Source organism: Papio anubis, chromosome 4 (genome assembly GCF_008728515.1).
Source record: "Papio anubis isolate 15944 chromosome 4, Panubis1.0, whole genome shotgun sequence".
Classification (NCBI taxonomy): domain Eukaryota; kingdom Metazoa; phylum Chordata; class Mammalia; order Primates; family Cercopithecidae; genus Papio; species Papio anubis.
The window spans coordinates 15,792,531-15,806,663 of NC_044979.1; the positions used below are offsets into that span (position 1 = coordinate 15,792,531).

A 14,133-nucleotide genomic window follows, 5' to 3' on the forward strand; every position below is an offset into this window, starting at 1 on the left:
AGTTTCACATTTAACTTTCCATAAACATGCTAATTGTGATTTGTGCAGAGCAGAATTATTTCCATTTATAGAGGAAGACAATAAGATTGAGAAGGATTCTGTCTTGCCCAAGAATACAGATCTTGGCAGAGCTGACCATAAGGCCAACGGAAGTCATGGAGAGCGTTGTGAAATGTGGGAATTGCTGCAGGTGGCATCTAAAAGGAGATTTATTGAGGATCAAGGCACAGGTCCCCAGAGGACAATCTGTACGTCTGATTCCTTCCTGGTGCTTTTCTTCCTGGTAGAAATAGATGATTGAATTCATCTTTCTCCTGGCAGCTTCTCTCAGAGCCTTACCTTGCCACAGTTCCAGACCCATTCAGGCCATGACTGCCATGTAGATGACACACCTCTCTGCTCATGAATAACTGGCCAAGGCTGAGGTAGCCAGGTTTTGGAGCATTGATAATATGGGTTTTTCCTGTGTTGTCTCTAAACATGTTGTTTCATTTTGTCCCCTTGTCATAGGGTCTTCACAGAACTCCTGCCTTAGAGGATAAGGAGAGACTCTTGCTCTAGCAACTGTCGACACCAGTGTGCACTAAACAGGGAGGTGAACCTTGGTAGAAGATGGAAAATTTGTTTGGAAAAGGGGATTTTTGGAAAAGGGGATTTTTGGATCAGTGCTTCTGTCTCTGATGCTCTGTTTGATAGGGAACACCCAAGAATATGAGGATTTCTGTATCTAGAGCTTGAAGACAAGCCTTCTCCAGTATTTTGTGCTCTTCCTTAAATGATCACAGTATAGTCTGAGGTCACCTTTCTTCAAAAAGCAATGACTCTACAGGCAGAGAACATAGCTCTAGGTGGAGACTGTTACCTCATACTGTAGACTCGGGTGTGTAGGATAGGTTCAGATCTAGCTGCCCAAGCTCCATTTGGAGGACATGTCATTCTTCGTACTGTTCATTCTGAACTATAGATTTTTTTGTCTACTTCTCTAAGACATCTTTCTGTCTTGTGTTTAGTGCTTAGCCCACCAAACCACTGTCCTTCAATTATGATAACAGTGAATCATTTCTGTGTGCTTACTATATATCATGTAACTTACTATACAGCAGGTAACTCATATAAGTTAAGAATTTTTTTCATTTTATCATCACAACCATCTTGGGATTTTACGTTTTACAGATGATGAAATGATCATTTTACAGATGATCAAATGAGCTTTCTGGAGGTGCAGTGACTCTCCCATCTCCCAGAGCAGCAGCTCCCAGCCAGAACTGGCCCTGCCTGCACCCAAGACCTTGGCACAGCAACCAGAGCCGGAAAGAACCAGAAGAGAAGCTTTCAAGGACTCTCAGCCACTTTGTCCCCATTTTTTCTCTTCTCCTTTCCTGCATTTTTCTCCACCTCCAGATACAGGTCGGAATGTGGATGCCTGTTCCCACACAAAAACACTTGGGATTCATTCCTGATACCCCATTTCATCCCGATTTCCCCTGTTTAAAGTCAGATCTCACCTACCTGTTTGGTCAGAGAGATGAGTGTTTTAAAATCTCCAAGGAAGGAGGCAGGGACTGTGCCCTCAGATGATTATTGGTGAAGGGAATTTATGCTTAATTTCAGTTTAGGAGAATGCTGCTGTGTCTCTGCCTAGGACAGGCAGCCCATTGTGGCCCTGGGTGATGAGGGAAGCCCACAGAGACCCAGAATTTGTGACCTGTGGCTGCCAGTGTCTGCAGAGCCAGAATTGAGCTAATCCCGTGAAAGGATGGGCGCTGATGGGCAGTTGTATGGTTGGTTGCTATCGGGCTTCTTGATCTCTCAGATTCCAGGTGACAAGATCAATGCATGCTTGACCAGCCCCTTCCCAGCAGGCTCTGGTGGCTGCAAACTGGTTCAGGTGTGGAAGGTCACACTACTTAACCTTTGTTTTTTGTTTGCAAACCAAACAACGAAAGACAGATGAATTCAAGAACTCTACAAGTGGTCAGGCAAGAATTCTTTTCGGGAAAAGGGAGGTTTGTGGCTCTTTCCCACATTGGCCTTGAAAGGGCCTGGCAGCCAAGTGGCTTTTATTAAAATGTCAAAAAAGTAGAAGATGCTGGTGAGGCTGCAGAGGAAAGGCAATGCTAATACACTGTTGGGCCGAGTGTATTAGCACTATTCTCAGTAGCAAATCCATGGAATGAAGCTAGGTGTCCATCAGCGGTAGACTGGATAAAAGAAATATGGTACATATATACCATGGAATACTATGCAGCCACGAAAAGAATGAAATCTTGTCCTTTGAAGCAACATGGATGGAGCTGGAGACCATAATCCTAAGCAAATTAACATAGGAACGGAAAGCCAAAAACCACATTCTCATGTATGAGTTTGAGCTGAGAATTGGATACACATGGATATAAAGACGGGAACAGTAGACAATACATCTGGTAGAGGGAAGAGAGAAGGAGGTGGAAAGGGTGAAAAACTACCTATTGGGTGCTACGCTCACTGCCTGAGTGATGATATCATTTGTGCCCCAAACCTCAGCATCACACAATATATTCATGTAACAAACCTGCACATGTAGCCCCTGAATCTAAAATAAAAGTTGAAATTATTTTTTTAAAAATGGGGCCTGTGCCAGAAGTGGTGGCTCACACCTGCAATCCCAACACTTTGGATCACTTGAGGTCAGGAGTTCAAAACCAGCCTGGCCAACATGGTGAAACCCTGTCTCTACTAAAAATACAAAAAAATACAAAAAAAAAAAAAAAAAAAAAAATAGCTGGTCATGGTGGCGGGTGCCTGTAATCCCAGGTACTTGGGAGGCTGAATCACTTGAACTCAGGAGGCGGAGGTTGTAGTGAGCAGAGACCATGCCACGGCACTCCAGCCTGGCTGGTGTTCAGCCAGAGGGAGATGTTTTGTGTGAAGCCTGAGGTGGGGGCTCTTCATAGCCTCTGTGAGAAGGAGGGCCTAAGCCGTGGCAGTGGACAGAGTTGCAGCTTTCTGCCTCTTTGCCCTTTGGTCTGGACCCACAGGTGAACTGTACCAGCCTCGATCCCGAGCACACGCTCTGGAGACCTTCACATCTCACGGTTCCATGTGAGCAAATGGACTGGGAAAGCTGTGTGGCCTGAGAAAAGGCAACCCCATGGCCTGGCTCTACACAGTATTTTGTCTTTTTTTTTTTGAATAAGCATTATTATTATTATTTTTTTTTTAATTTTTTTTTTTAACTTGTTTTGTGTTTTTGGTGGTGGTAGTGGTTTATTCTACACTGACCACGTGGAAGAAATCCCATGGTTGTCTGTGATTTTCATGCCCTGTTTCTGCTGGCAACCCTTCTGAGTGGAGTGACTCAATTTTCTGTGTAAAATGGCCCAGGTAGGAGGTGGAAGCAGCCGTCTGGAAGGCCATTGGGATCCTTATGTCTGTCTCTTGGCTTCAGGTAGCCAGTTGGGTTTTGTTAGGAATGATCTGAATGGAGACAGAAAACAGTGGAAACTAACACTCCCTGCCCAGCCCTGTTTCTATGAAGCGTTTGGTTCTTCCCTTGACTCTTGAGTGATGATGATATTCAGACGAGGCATTGACATTATGGTAAGAAAGGGAAAAAATGTATGTGTCTTGTCTGTGTATCTATCTACTGGATATATATCTCCAAAAGCAGATAAACCCAAGGCTGTAAGGTGAACTAGGATCTGCATTTTGACTCCAGAAAAACAAAATCCATCTTGAACAAAGTGATGTTTGTATGCAGTGACTTTCTCGGTGACCTGTGTGTATCTGTCCATTGTGTGCAAGCCCTGAGACCTATTTTCCTCTGAAGATAGTGAGTGGTAGCCGTCTCCTCACACGAACCACATCTAGAGCACAGATGGCCCTCTGAAGGTATTTGATCTTACACATTTATTGTTTACCAAACAAGTGTCTGATTCATTCCACAGCATGTGGTGTATTCCACAGCATGTGGATTGCGGTCCCCTGTGTTTTCTGGGAATGCTTTGCTCCATATAGAGGTTTTACTCTACTCATCACTGCAATTTGCACTCTGCTCCGTGGACACTTGAGGTCTGTGCTGTGTTGCCTGTAACTGGAAATGAGCTCTGAACTTGTCTTTTTCCCTTGGCTGCTCCTGGCCCTTGGTACCAGCTCCCAGGGTGTCCACAACCACTTGGGATAGAAGGTGAAAGTGGAATTTCAAATGGAAGCTTCCTTGGATCTTCGGTGACAAGCTTGGATGAGCTATGGACCCAACATGGGCCCTCTCAGAATTGCCAGGAGGAGGCTTTGACAGGTGCCAGTTGTGCCATGGGGCCTACCTCTCTCTGCTGCGTCCAGTGGGTGCAAGCCAGCCAACGTGTGGCCAGAGTGGCTGGATGGTGTCACAGCCCCCAGATGTCTTTCCTTCCACCTTTTTAAGGTGTCCCAAATAATTCACTTGAAGAGTCTCAAAAGTAAGCAAGTTTTATGAAAATGAATCCTTCCTCAGTTAATCAAATGGGTGAATCCTGACCCTCTCTAGTTTCTTTCCCTGGTCGTAGTGGGGAGCTGGTGTTAGCTGTGGGATTCACTGTGGAGTCCTACCCCAAAGGCAGAGAAGACAAAAATAAAGTGTGCAGAGCTGGGCTTGATTCCCAAGTCGCAGTCTGGCTCCCGCTATGGTAGGTGGGACACCTCTCTAGCTGCTCCCACAGATGGAACTAGGGAATTGAGGGAAGAGTTAGGGGGCCAGCGAGATTTACTTGAGTCTGATTTTCCAGGTGAATGAGAAGGGAGGGCTTGGTCTGGGGCTTGGTGCCAACACTTTCCTGGGAGAGGCATGTCATCACCAACAGCGTTTGTCATTATTGTTGTATGTTAGCAATAAGATTCAGCTGGTCAGATTTTTTGGGCTGCCTTGAAGATGCTGACACATTTTCTGTGCTGTGATTGTTCTGAAGGCAGAGTAGCTCCAACCATTGTGAGAACCCAAATAAAGATCAATACTCCCCCTCAAAGAACACCTTTCTGAAACACTTTTCTCTGGAAAACACTGCCCCCCTTTCTCCCAAGCTGCTGCTTCTTTTTGGATTCCATCTCTTTGTATGTGCTAATCTAGTGTACCATGGAACACATTTTGGGAGCTGGGGGCTCTGCTTACCTTTAAGGGGGACATTTGTGTCTGATCTGAGATTGGAGGATGCTTTCCAGTGTGAAGGAGTGTGAGGGAACAGGCACAGGCACAGACAGTGAGAGCAGGGTCACTTTACTGGTATAGAGACTGCAGCGGGACAGGGGGTTTAGCTGTTGGCAGCTATGGTGTCCTTAATCCAGTTCACATAGTTGTAGACCTTGGTGTAGTCTCCAGACTTGTTCTTCTGGGCACAGCCATCATCCCAGGAGACAACACCTTAGAGCTCTCCATTGCAGGCCACAGGGCCACTATCATCAAGCTGGGGAGAAGAAGGGACAAGTTGTATGAAGAGAGAGATGGAGGAGGAATATAGCTACATTTACTCTGAATCTTAAAAGACCCCCTTCCAGCCAGCTCTGTGACTCCACATCCTTCTCAGGGTGTTGCATTCTCTGTTATTCTTAAATAGACAGCATGCAGCCCAAGGGAGCCTTCCTCATTTCTCCATGGGGGCACTGCAGGGAGCATCCTCCGCCCTGCTACCTTGGGAGTTCAAATCTTTTTCCCAGTTGGGGCCTGGGTATCAGTGGGAGCCTCAGCATGGGAAGGGGTCAAATCCCCTGGCAAGAATCCTTGCCTCCCTCGAGGAAGCCCATGCAAAACATATTGTCCTTAATATTACTCAGGTAACAGGCTTTACACTTAGCCTGGGTCAGCACAGGAGCATCCAGGCACTGCAGCTCGTCTGGGTAGTTGGCTGTGAGGATCAGGAAGAGATCAAAGAAAGTCAAAATGTGGGTCAGGCCAGAGAAGGAGACAATCTAGGATGGAACATTGAAGAGGAACACTGTCCCTGGAGAGGACTCCAAAACATAAGTCCTGGAAAGGGATTCTGGCTTTTAGTTCCCAGAATGATCATTGTTGAACCCAAGACATGATCATAGCAAGTTCTCCATTTGTCCTGTCTTTTGATTTTAGGAGCCACATCCTTTATACTTTGCATCTCTCTGGTGCCCAGTGAAGAGCCTGGGGGTAATGGACATTAGAAATGTGTCTTAAGTCTGGAGGTCAGAGGATTCAAGTTAAGGGGCATAGTTTGTTTTGGAGATTGTGAGGATGGAGGGGAAGTAGAAGGACAAAGGTTCTCACTCACTGCCAGAGCTCAGAGTGTTTCCCCAGCCAGAGATGAGGCACGCAGTGCCAGGAGCTGGAGGGGCAGTGGGCAAAGAGATGGTGGACACGTAGGCATTGATGATGGCAGGCCTGGAGAGCTTGATCAGCAGGATGTCATTGTCCAGAGTCCTCCAGTTGTATCTGGGGTGGTGGATGGTCTTGGCTGCATTGTTGAACTGTTTCAGTCCCCTGCAGGATTTTGATGTTGTGCTCTCCCAGTCTCACCTGGATGGGGCTGTTGGGCAGGGCAGGCATGGTGAAGACCTTCTCCCACAGCCGGGGCACCCATCCCACCTTCCCCAGGGTCCTCAAGTTCCCTGCTCATGGACAGATCTGGAGGCATGGGGTGGGATGTGTGGCCATATTGCATGGGCAGGAGAGGGATGTGGGTCAGTGCATGTGTGAGACCCAGGACCTTTCTGCTTCAGAGGTTGGTGGTAGTGAGGTGGGGAAGAGGCAAAGGGATCCCACCAGAGGCTGCTCCTCAACCAGCCTTCCCAGTCTCTTTCCCACAATCTTCACAGTCACTAGCACTGTGGGCAAAAGGAGCTCCTTTAAGATTTCCCAGCATTCTTCACCCCAGGCCTTTGCTAACTGTGCACAGTGTCTGTTCCTCCCTCCCTTCTTGGCCTGGTGAGCACCACCCTTCTGTGTAATCTAATCCAAGGGTAGCCATAGTATTAGCATCTCCTGGAAACTTGTTAGAAATGTAAATTCTTGGTCCTTACCCCCACCTACTGATCAGAACCTTGGGGATGGGACCCAGTGATTTGTGCCTTAACAAGCCTGCAGGTGGTTCTGACACATACTCAGGTTTGAGAGTTCTTGGTGTAGGCAGCAGTTCTCAGCTCTGTCTATATACTCTACAGTTACCAGAGGTAGAGTGTTAAAGACTCACTGATATTCACACCCTCTTCCTGAAAATTTTGAGCTCATTGCCCTGAGATAGGACACAGGCATCAGTATTTTTAAAAACTCTTTCTTAGGTGGCTTTAATATGTGGCTACCCAGCAAAAGGTACTTGCCTGCTTTTCCCACTAGCTCTGACCACCCCAAGATCATTCCTGCCTGCTTTTATGACCATAACCCTTGCTGTTTCATGGATTTGCCTGGGTGTGAGAGGTTCCTGTCTTGTGTTCACTCTCTGCTCTGTGGAGTCAGCTGCTGCCAACAAGTTTTCTTCTCCACCACCTCTCCCCTCCATCTTACCCAGCCTCAGTACTTCCCTGGGCTGAAGCCAAGCTCTCCCAGGCAGCCTGGCTGAGAGCTTTGCAGTCAGGGGCCCCACACTTATGGTTTATAGCAGTGAGCTGCTGACATCACCCACTGTTTGTTAATGAGGGAGCCACCGCAGAAGTGGGAGCCAGAATTCAGGGACACCTGGTAGGGGAGAGAATTCTTCCCACAGGTGTAGCCCCCAATGATCTTGTCATCATCGTCAAAGGGGGCAGCAACTGGAGTGGAGATGGGAAGGCAGAAGGCAAGTCAGTAGCATTTTAGGGGTGGTGCTACCAGCCTGCGGTTGCTTCCTGCTAATTAGAAAACCTTAACAAGTACAGTGAGGCTAGGCAAGGGAGGGAGTGCTGCCATCCCTGGTGAGCATCACTGGATGTATCTTCCAAGTCTCTGAGTCTCCAGAGCACATGGCTAGGTACCGTGAAGGGGCTCAGATCTCTCCTCGGGTCACCAGGGTAAGGTCGCAAGGAATGTCCTCACAGTCCTTCCAGTGGGATAGGAGTTGGGATGTGGTTGTCTTACCCACTGAATGCCTCTCTCTTTTGTTCAGCACCTGTGTACTTCCCCTGGCTATTTGAGCCCTGCATTGTCAGGATACTTTGGAAAAGCTAGGAAAACCCCCTGGCTGCGTAGACCTGGCCATGACCAGCTTTCCCCATAGCTCCTATGTGTGCAGTCAGGGCAGAGTTGAGGGCAGCCCCAGGCTCACTTTGGCAGAACAAAGGTAGATGTTGTTATTGGCCAATAGGGCAGCAATTCTTAACCTTGGCTGTATGCCTGGAATAGTTAAAAATCACCTGGGATGCTTACAAGCCCGGAACACAAGCTGCACCCCAGACAAATGAAGTTAGAATGTCTAGAGCTGAGTCTCTGGCATGAGTAATTTTTCAACCTCCCCAGGTGCACTCGAGGTTAAGAGCAGGTATAGGGGTGCTATTCTGGTGCTGTTGGAGCCAAGCCTGAAGCCTTCTGCTTCATATCGTAGGCCAGCCCCACCTGGCCTCCCTTCCCAGCTTCTCCAACTACAGCTCGGATATGTATGAATGACAGTGGTGGGAGTGAAATTAGGGAGAAGTTGAAACAATTGAGGCTTAAAGAGAGCCCAAGGAGGTTGGGAAGTAAAGATGCCAGATGGAGGAAATAGAATATCAGAGCATAGTCTAAAGAAAAGAGGTGGCAAGAATGGAAGGGTATGTGTCTGCTAGGAAAGGTGTGGGTGGGGCCTGAGGCAGGGCATGATACTCACTAGCAGCTCCCAAAGGTAAGGATCAGGAGTGGATTCATGGTGGTAGAGTGTCCCTGACTGGTGGTGGAGGACCTGTCTTTACACCTCCCGAGGATCGGGAAAGGAGGTGTCTGTGAGGTGAGGGTCACCACTCCTCTAAGCACAAACAAACCTGCAGCTTTCCCCTTCCCAGGGTCTTGCATCAGTTCGGCTATGTTTGGCCACTCTGTGGGTTTGTGATTCACAGGTGATAAGGAAACTTGCCTTCTGAGAGCAGAGAGGGAGACCGGCTGTTTCCTGGAAGGATGCTGGGATGGGAAAGACAGGGGAAGCTAAGTCCCAGATCACACAGCTGGGCTTTCTTAGGCAGAGGAGATGAGGGTTAGAAGGAGGGAGAATGGCCTGGCTGTTTAGGAATCTTTTCAACTATTGTGGATGTATTTAACACACTTAAGGAACTGCAAGTGTTGGTAACAAGCTTGGCTTTTCAGCGTCCTGCAGTCCCCATGAGAGGAGAAAAGTCTTATCTAAGGCTCATGCCTGTGAATATGGAGATGCTTCTCTCTAGTCAGTGTGTGGGAAGGTCAAATCCAAGACTTTGGAGAAAGAGAATTCCAACAATAAGGCATAAGGAGAAGGGAGACTCAGCATTCCTTAGGATTCTGGGCTCCCAGATGGCTCTCCTTCCTACCAAGGCTTAAGGATAGGAAGTGTTTCAAAGAAGGAGGGGGCCCAGGTTATGTAGGAGCTTTCTCGGTGCATCTGGAGGATGGAAATCGAATGCACACTCCTCCCCTTCTTCAATGTGAAGACATTTGTCTCTCTCATGTGTATCCTGTCGTAGGTTCTTTTTATGCAGCCTCACGGTTGCCCTGGCAACCTGCACTCAGGGTGATGCAAACTGACCCACCAGCTCGGGGCTGATATCCTGAACCAGAATGACATGGCCCCGATCGGATATCAGAGTTTGGACCATGGTAAATCTGGGTTACATTTTGATCTGAGAATCAGCAGTAGGTAGAGATTTTAGCACATGGTAAATGGGTCACATGTTGGGTTCAATGACAGAGATTTGGAGGGGCGGATCTAGAATTTTCTATCTTAGATGCAGTGAGATTATGCTGGGCTCAGTACAAAGTGAATCTTCCCAGACAATATCCTGATTTGGGCCCTACCAAGGTTACTAAGACACAGTTGTGTAATTGACTGAGGCACAACGTGGCCAGAGCAGTGTGGAGATGGAGGTGCTGTCTCCGCTCAAGTCTAATGATGTAAGGAAAGAAGGAGCTTCCTTATGAGGGTGCTTTCCCTTCTCAGCAACTCAGAGTTCAGATTGGTGATGGGCAGGAGTGAGCAGAGTTCAAGTTTGAATTTTTGAAAGGTAAAAGAATCAGGAATGTTTTGGAGATGGTGAACAAAATGAGAAAAGATCAGAAACCTGGTGGTGAAATTGCATATGGCTAGGGGGCTAGAGGGAGGAAGCAAATGGAAACCAGAGAGAATTGGAAAAAATGCCAAAGTGGCATCTGTGGAGTTGAGAGGACACAGAGAGTACCTTCAGGTTCAGCTCCAGGAATGGCTGCTGAGCCAGCTTCCCCACAGCCAGGAGACCCACTGTTCAGAGATTCCCTCTCTACCCGGTACCCCCTCTAGTCACTGATGGGCTCATACCTGACACTGCTATCCTTAGATTGTGCATGGTGCCTGACTATTTTACAAGAGTTTTCACATAAGCAACAGTAGTGCATTGCTTTTCGTTTATGCTGAGTTTCGCACTCTAACTTCCCCAAAACATGCTAATTGTGATTTGTGCAGAGTAAAATTGTTTCCATTTATAGAGGAAGACAATGAGATTCAGAAGGATTCTCTCTTGCCCAAGAATACAGACAGAGCTGATCATGAGGCCAACGGAAGCCATGGAGAGCCTTGTGAAGTATGGGAATTGCTGCAGGTGGCATCTAAAAGGAGATTCATTGAGGATCAAGGCACAGGTCCCCAGAGGACAAACGGTATATTTGATTCCTTCCCGGTCTTTTCTTCCTAGCAGAAATAGATTATTCAATTCATCTTTCTCCTGGCACCTTGTCTCGGAGCCTTACCTTGCCACAGTTCAAGACCCATCCAGGCCATGACCGCCGTGTAGATGACACACTTCTCTGCTCACGAATAACTGGATAAGCCTGAGGTAGCCGGGTTTCAGAGCATTGACAATATGGGTTTTCCTGTGTTGTCCCTAAACACATTGTTTCATTTTGTCCCCTTGTCATGGGGTCTTCACAGAACTCCTACCTTGGAGGATAAGGAGAGACTCTTGCTCTAGCAACTGTCGACACCAGTGTGCACTAAACAGGGAGGTGAACCTTGGTAGAAGGTGGAAAAAGTGTTTGGAAACGGGGATTTTTGGATCTGTGCTTGTGGTTCTGACTCTCTGTCTGAAAGGGAACACCCAAGAATATGAGGATTTCTGTATCTAGAGCTTGAAGGCTAGCCTTCTCCAGTATTTTGTGCTCTTCATTAAATGATCACACTATAGTCTGAGGTCAGTTTTCTTCAAAAAGGAATGACCTTACAGGCAGAGAACATAGGTGGAGAATGTTACCTCATACTGTAGACTCACATGTGTAGGATAGGTTCAGATCCAGCCGCCCAAGCTCAATTTGGAGGACATGCCAATCTTGGTACTGTTCATTCTGAACTATAGGTATCTTTGTCTACTTCTCCAAGACATCTTTCTGACTTGTGTTTAGTGCTTAGCCCACCAAACCACTGTCCTTCAATTATGATAACAGTGAATCATTTCTGTGTGCTTACTATATACCACGTAACTTCCTATACAGCATGTAACTCATATAAGTTAAGAATGTTTTATTCATTTTGTCATCACAACCACCTATGGGATTGCCCATTTTACAGATGATCAAATGAGCTTTCTGGAGGTGAAGTGACTCTTCCATCTCCCAGAGCAGCAGCTCCCAGCCAGAGCCGGCCTTGCCTGCACTCACGACCTTGGCAAAACAACCAGAGCTAGAAACAACCTTGAGAGAAGCTTTCAATGACTTTCAGCCATTTTGTCCCCCTTTTCTTTCTCTCCTCCTCTCCTGCAATTTTCTCCATCTCCAGGTACATTTCGGGATGTGGATGCCTGTCCCCACACAAAAACACTTGGGATTCACTCCTGATACCTCAGTTCATCCTGATATCCAAACCTTTAAAGTCAGACTCACCTACCTGCTTGGGTCAGAGAGGTGTGTTTTAAAATCCCAGAGGACGGAGGCAGGGACTGTGCCCTCAGATGATTATTAGTGAAGTGGATTTATGCTTAATTTCAGTTTAAGAGAGTGTTGCTGTGTCTCTGCCTAGAGCAGGCAGCCCATTGTGGTCCTGGGTGAGAAGGGAAGCCCACAGGGACCCAGGGTTTGTCACCTGTGGCTGCCAGTGTCTTCAGAGGCAGAATTGAGCAAATCCCATGAAAGGATGGGTGCTGATGGGCAGTTGTACGGTCGGTTGCTATCGGGGCTTGTTGATCTCTCAAATTCCAGGTGACAAGATCACTGCATGCTTGAGGGGCCCCTTCCCAGCATGCTCTGGTGGCTGCAAACTGGTTCAGGTGTGGAAGGTCATACCACTTTACCTTTGGTTTTTCTTTGAAAAACAAACAATGAAAGACTGATGAAAACAAGAATTCTACCAGTGGGCAGGCAGGAATTCTCTTCTGGAAAAGGGATGTTTGTGGCTCTTCCCCACATTCACCTTGAAAGAGCTTGGCTGCAGAGTGGCTACTATTAAAATATCAAAAAAACAGAAGATGCTTGTGAGGCTGCAGAGGAAAGGGAACGCTTATACACTGTTGGCCAGAGTGTAAATTAGTTCATGGAAGAATTAATACAGAAAGCAGTTTGAAAATTTCTGAAACAATTTAAAATAGAACTACCTTTCTACCCAGCAATTCCTTTACTGGGCATTTACCCAAAGGAAAATAATTGTTCTGCCAAAAAGACACATGCTCTTGCTTGTGCGTCACAGCACTATTCACAGTAGCAAAGCTGTGGAATGAACCTAGGGGGCCATCAGCATTAGACTGGATAAAGGAAATGTGGTACATATACACCGTGGAATACTATGCAGCCACGAAAAGAATGAAATCATGTCCTTTTAAGCAACATGGATTGATTTGGAGACCATAATCCTAAGCAAATTAACATATGAACAGAAATCAAATATCACATTCTCATGTATAAGTGGGAGCTGAGCATTGGGTACACATGGATATAAATATGGGAACAGTAGACACTGCAACTACTAGAGGGAAGAGAGAAGGAGGGTGGAAAGGGTGAAAAACTACCGATTGGGTACTATGCTCATTGCCTGAGTGATGAGATCATTTGTGCCCCAAAGCTCAGCATCACACAATACACCCATGTAACAAACCTGCACATGTAGCCCCTGAATCTAAAATGAAAGTTGAAATTATTTTTAAAAAATGGAACCTGGGCCAGGAGCAGTGGCTCATGCCTGTCCTCCCAGCACTTTGGATTACTTCAGGTCAGGAGTTCAAAACCAGCCTGGCCAACATGGTGAAACCTTGTCTCTACTAAAAAAAAAAAAAAAAAAAAAAAAAAAAAAAAATTAGCTGTGCATGGTGGCTCACACCTGTAATCCCAGCTACTTGGGAGGCTGAATCTCTTGAACCTGGGAGGTGGAGGCTGTAGTGAGCAGAGACCATGCCACGGCACTGCAGCCTGGCTGTAGTTGAGCCAGAAGGAGATGTTTTGTGTGAAGGCTGAGGTGGGGGCTCTTCGGAGCCTCTCTTAGCAGGAGGGCCTAATCCGTGGCAGTGGACAGAGTTGCAGTTTTCTGCCTCTTTGTCCTTGGTCTGGACCCACAGGTGAACAGTACCAGCCTCGATCCCAAGCACACGCTCTGGAGACCTTCACATCTCACAGTTCCATGTGAGCAAATGGACTGGGAAAGCTGTGTGGCCTGAGAAAAGGCAACCCCATGGCCTGGCTCTCCCACAGTATTTTGTCTTGGATTTTGAATAAACATTTTTTTGCTTGTTTTGTGTTTTTGGTGGTGGTAGTGGTGGTTTATTTTACACTGACCACTTTGAAGAAATCCCATGGCTATCTATGATTTCATGCCCTGTTTCTGCTGGCAACCCTTCTGATTGGGTTGACTCACTTTTCTCTGTAAAGAGTGTAAGTGGCCCAGGTAGGAGGTGGAAGCAGCTGTCTGGAATGTCATGCCATTGGGATCCTTATGTCTGTCTCTTGGCTTCAGGTAACCAGCTGGGCTTTGATAGGAATGATCTGAATGGAGACAGAAAACAGTGGAAACTAACACTCCCTGCCCAGCCCTGTTTCTATGAAGTGTTTAGTTCCTCCGTTGACTCTTGAGTGATGAT

General features: G+C 46.9%; 2 gene segments (V, D, J or C); both read right to left on the reverse strand.

Moving 5' to 3' along the window:
* LOC101002206 overlaps positions 1 to 14,133 on the reverse strand; it is a 203,862-nt gene that overhangs the window by 32,218 nt on the left and 157,511 nt on the right.
* The window catches only part of LOC100999905, a 221,769-nt gene that overhangs the window by 22,822 nt on the left and 184,814 nt on the right, over positions 1 to 14,133 (reverse strand).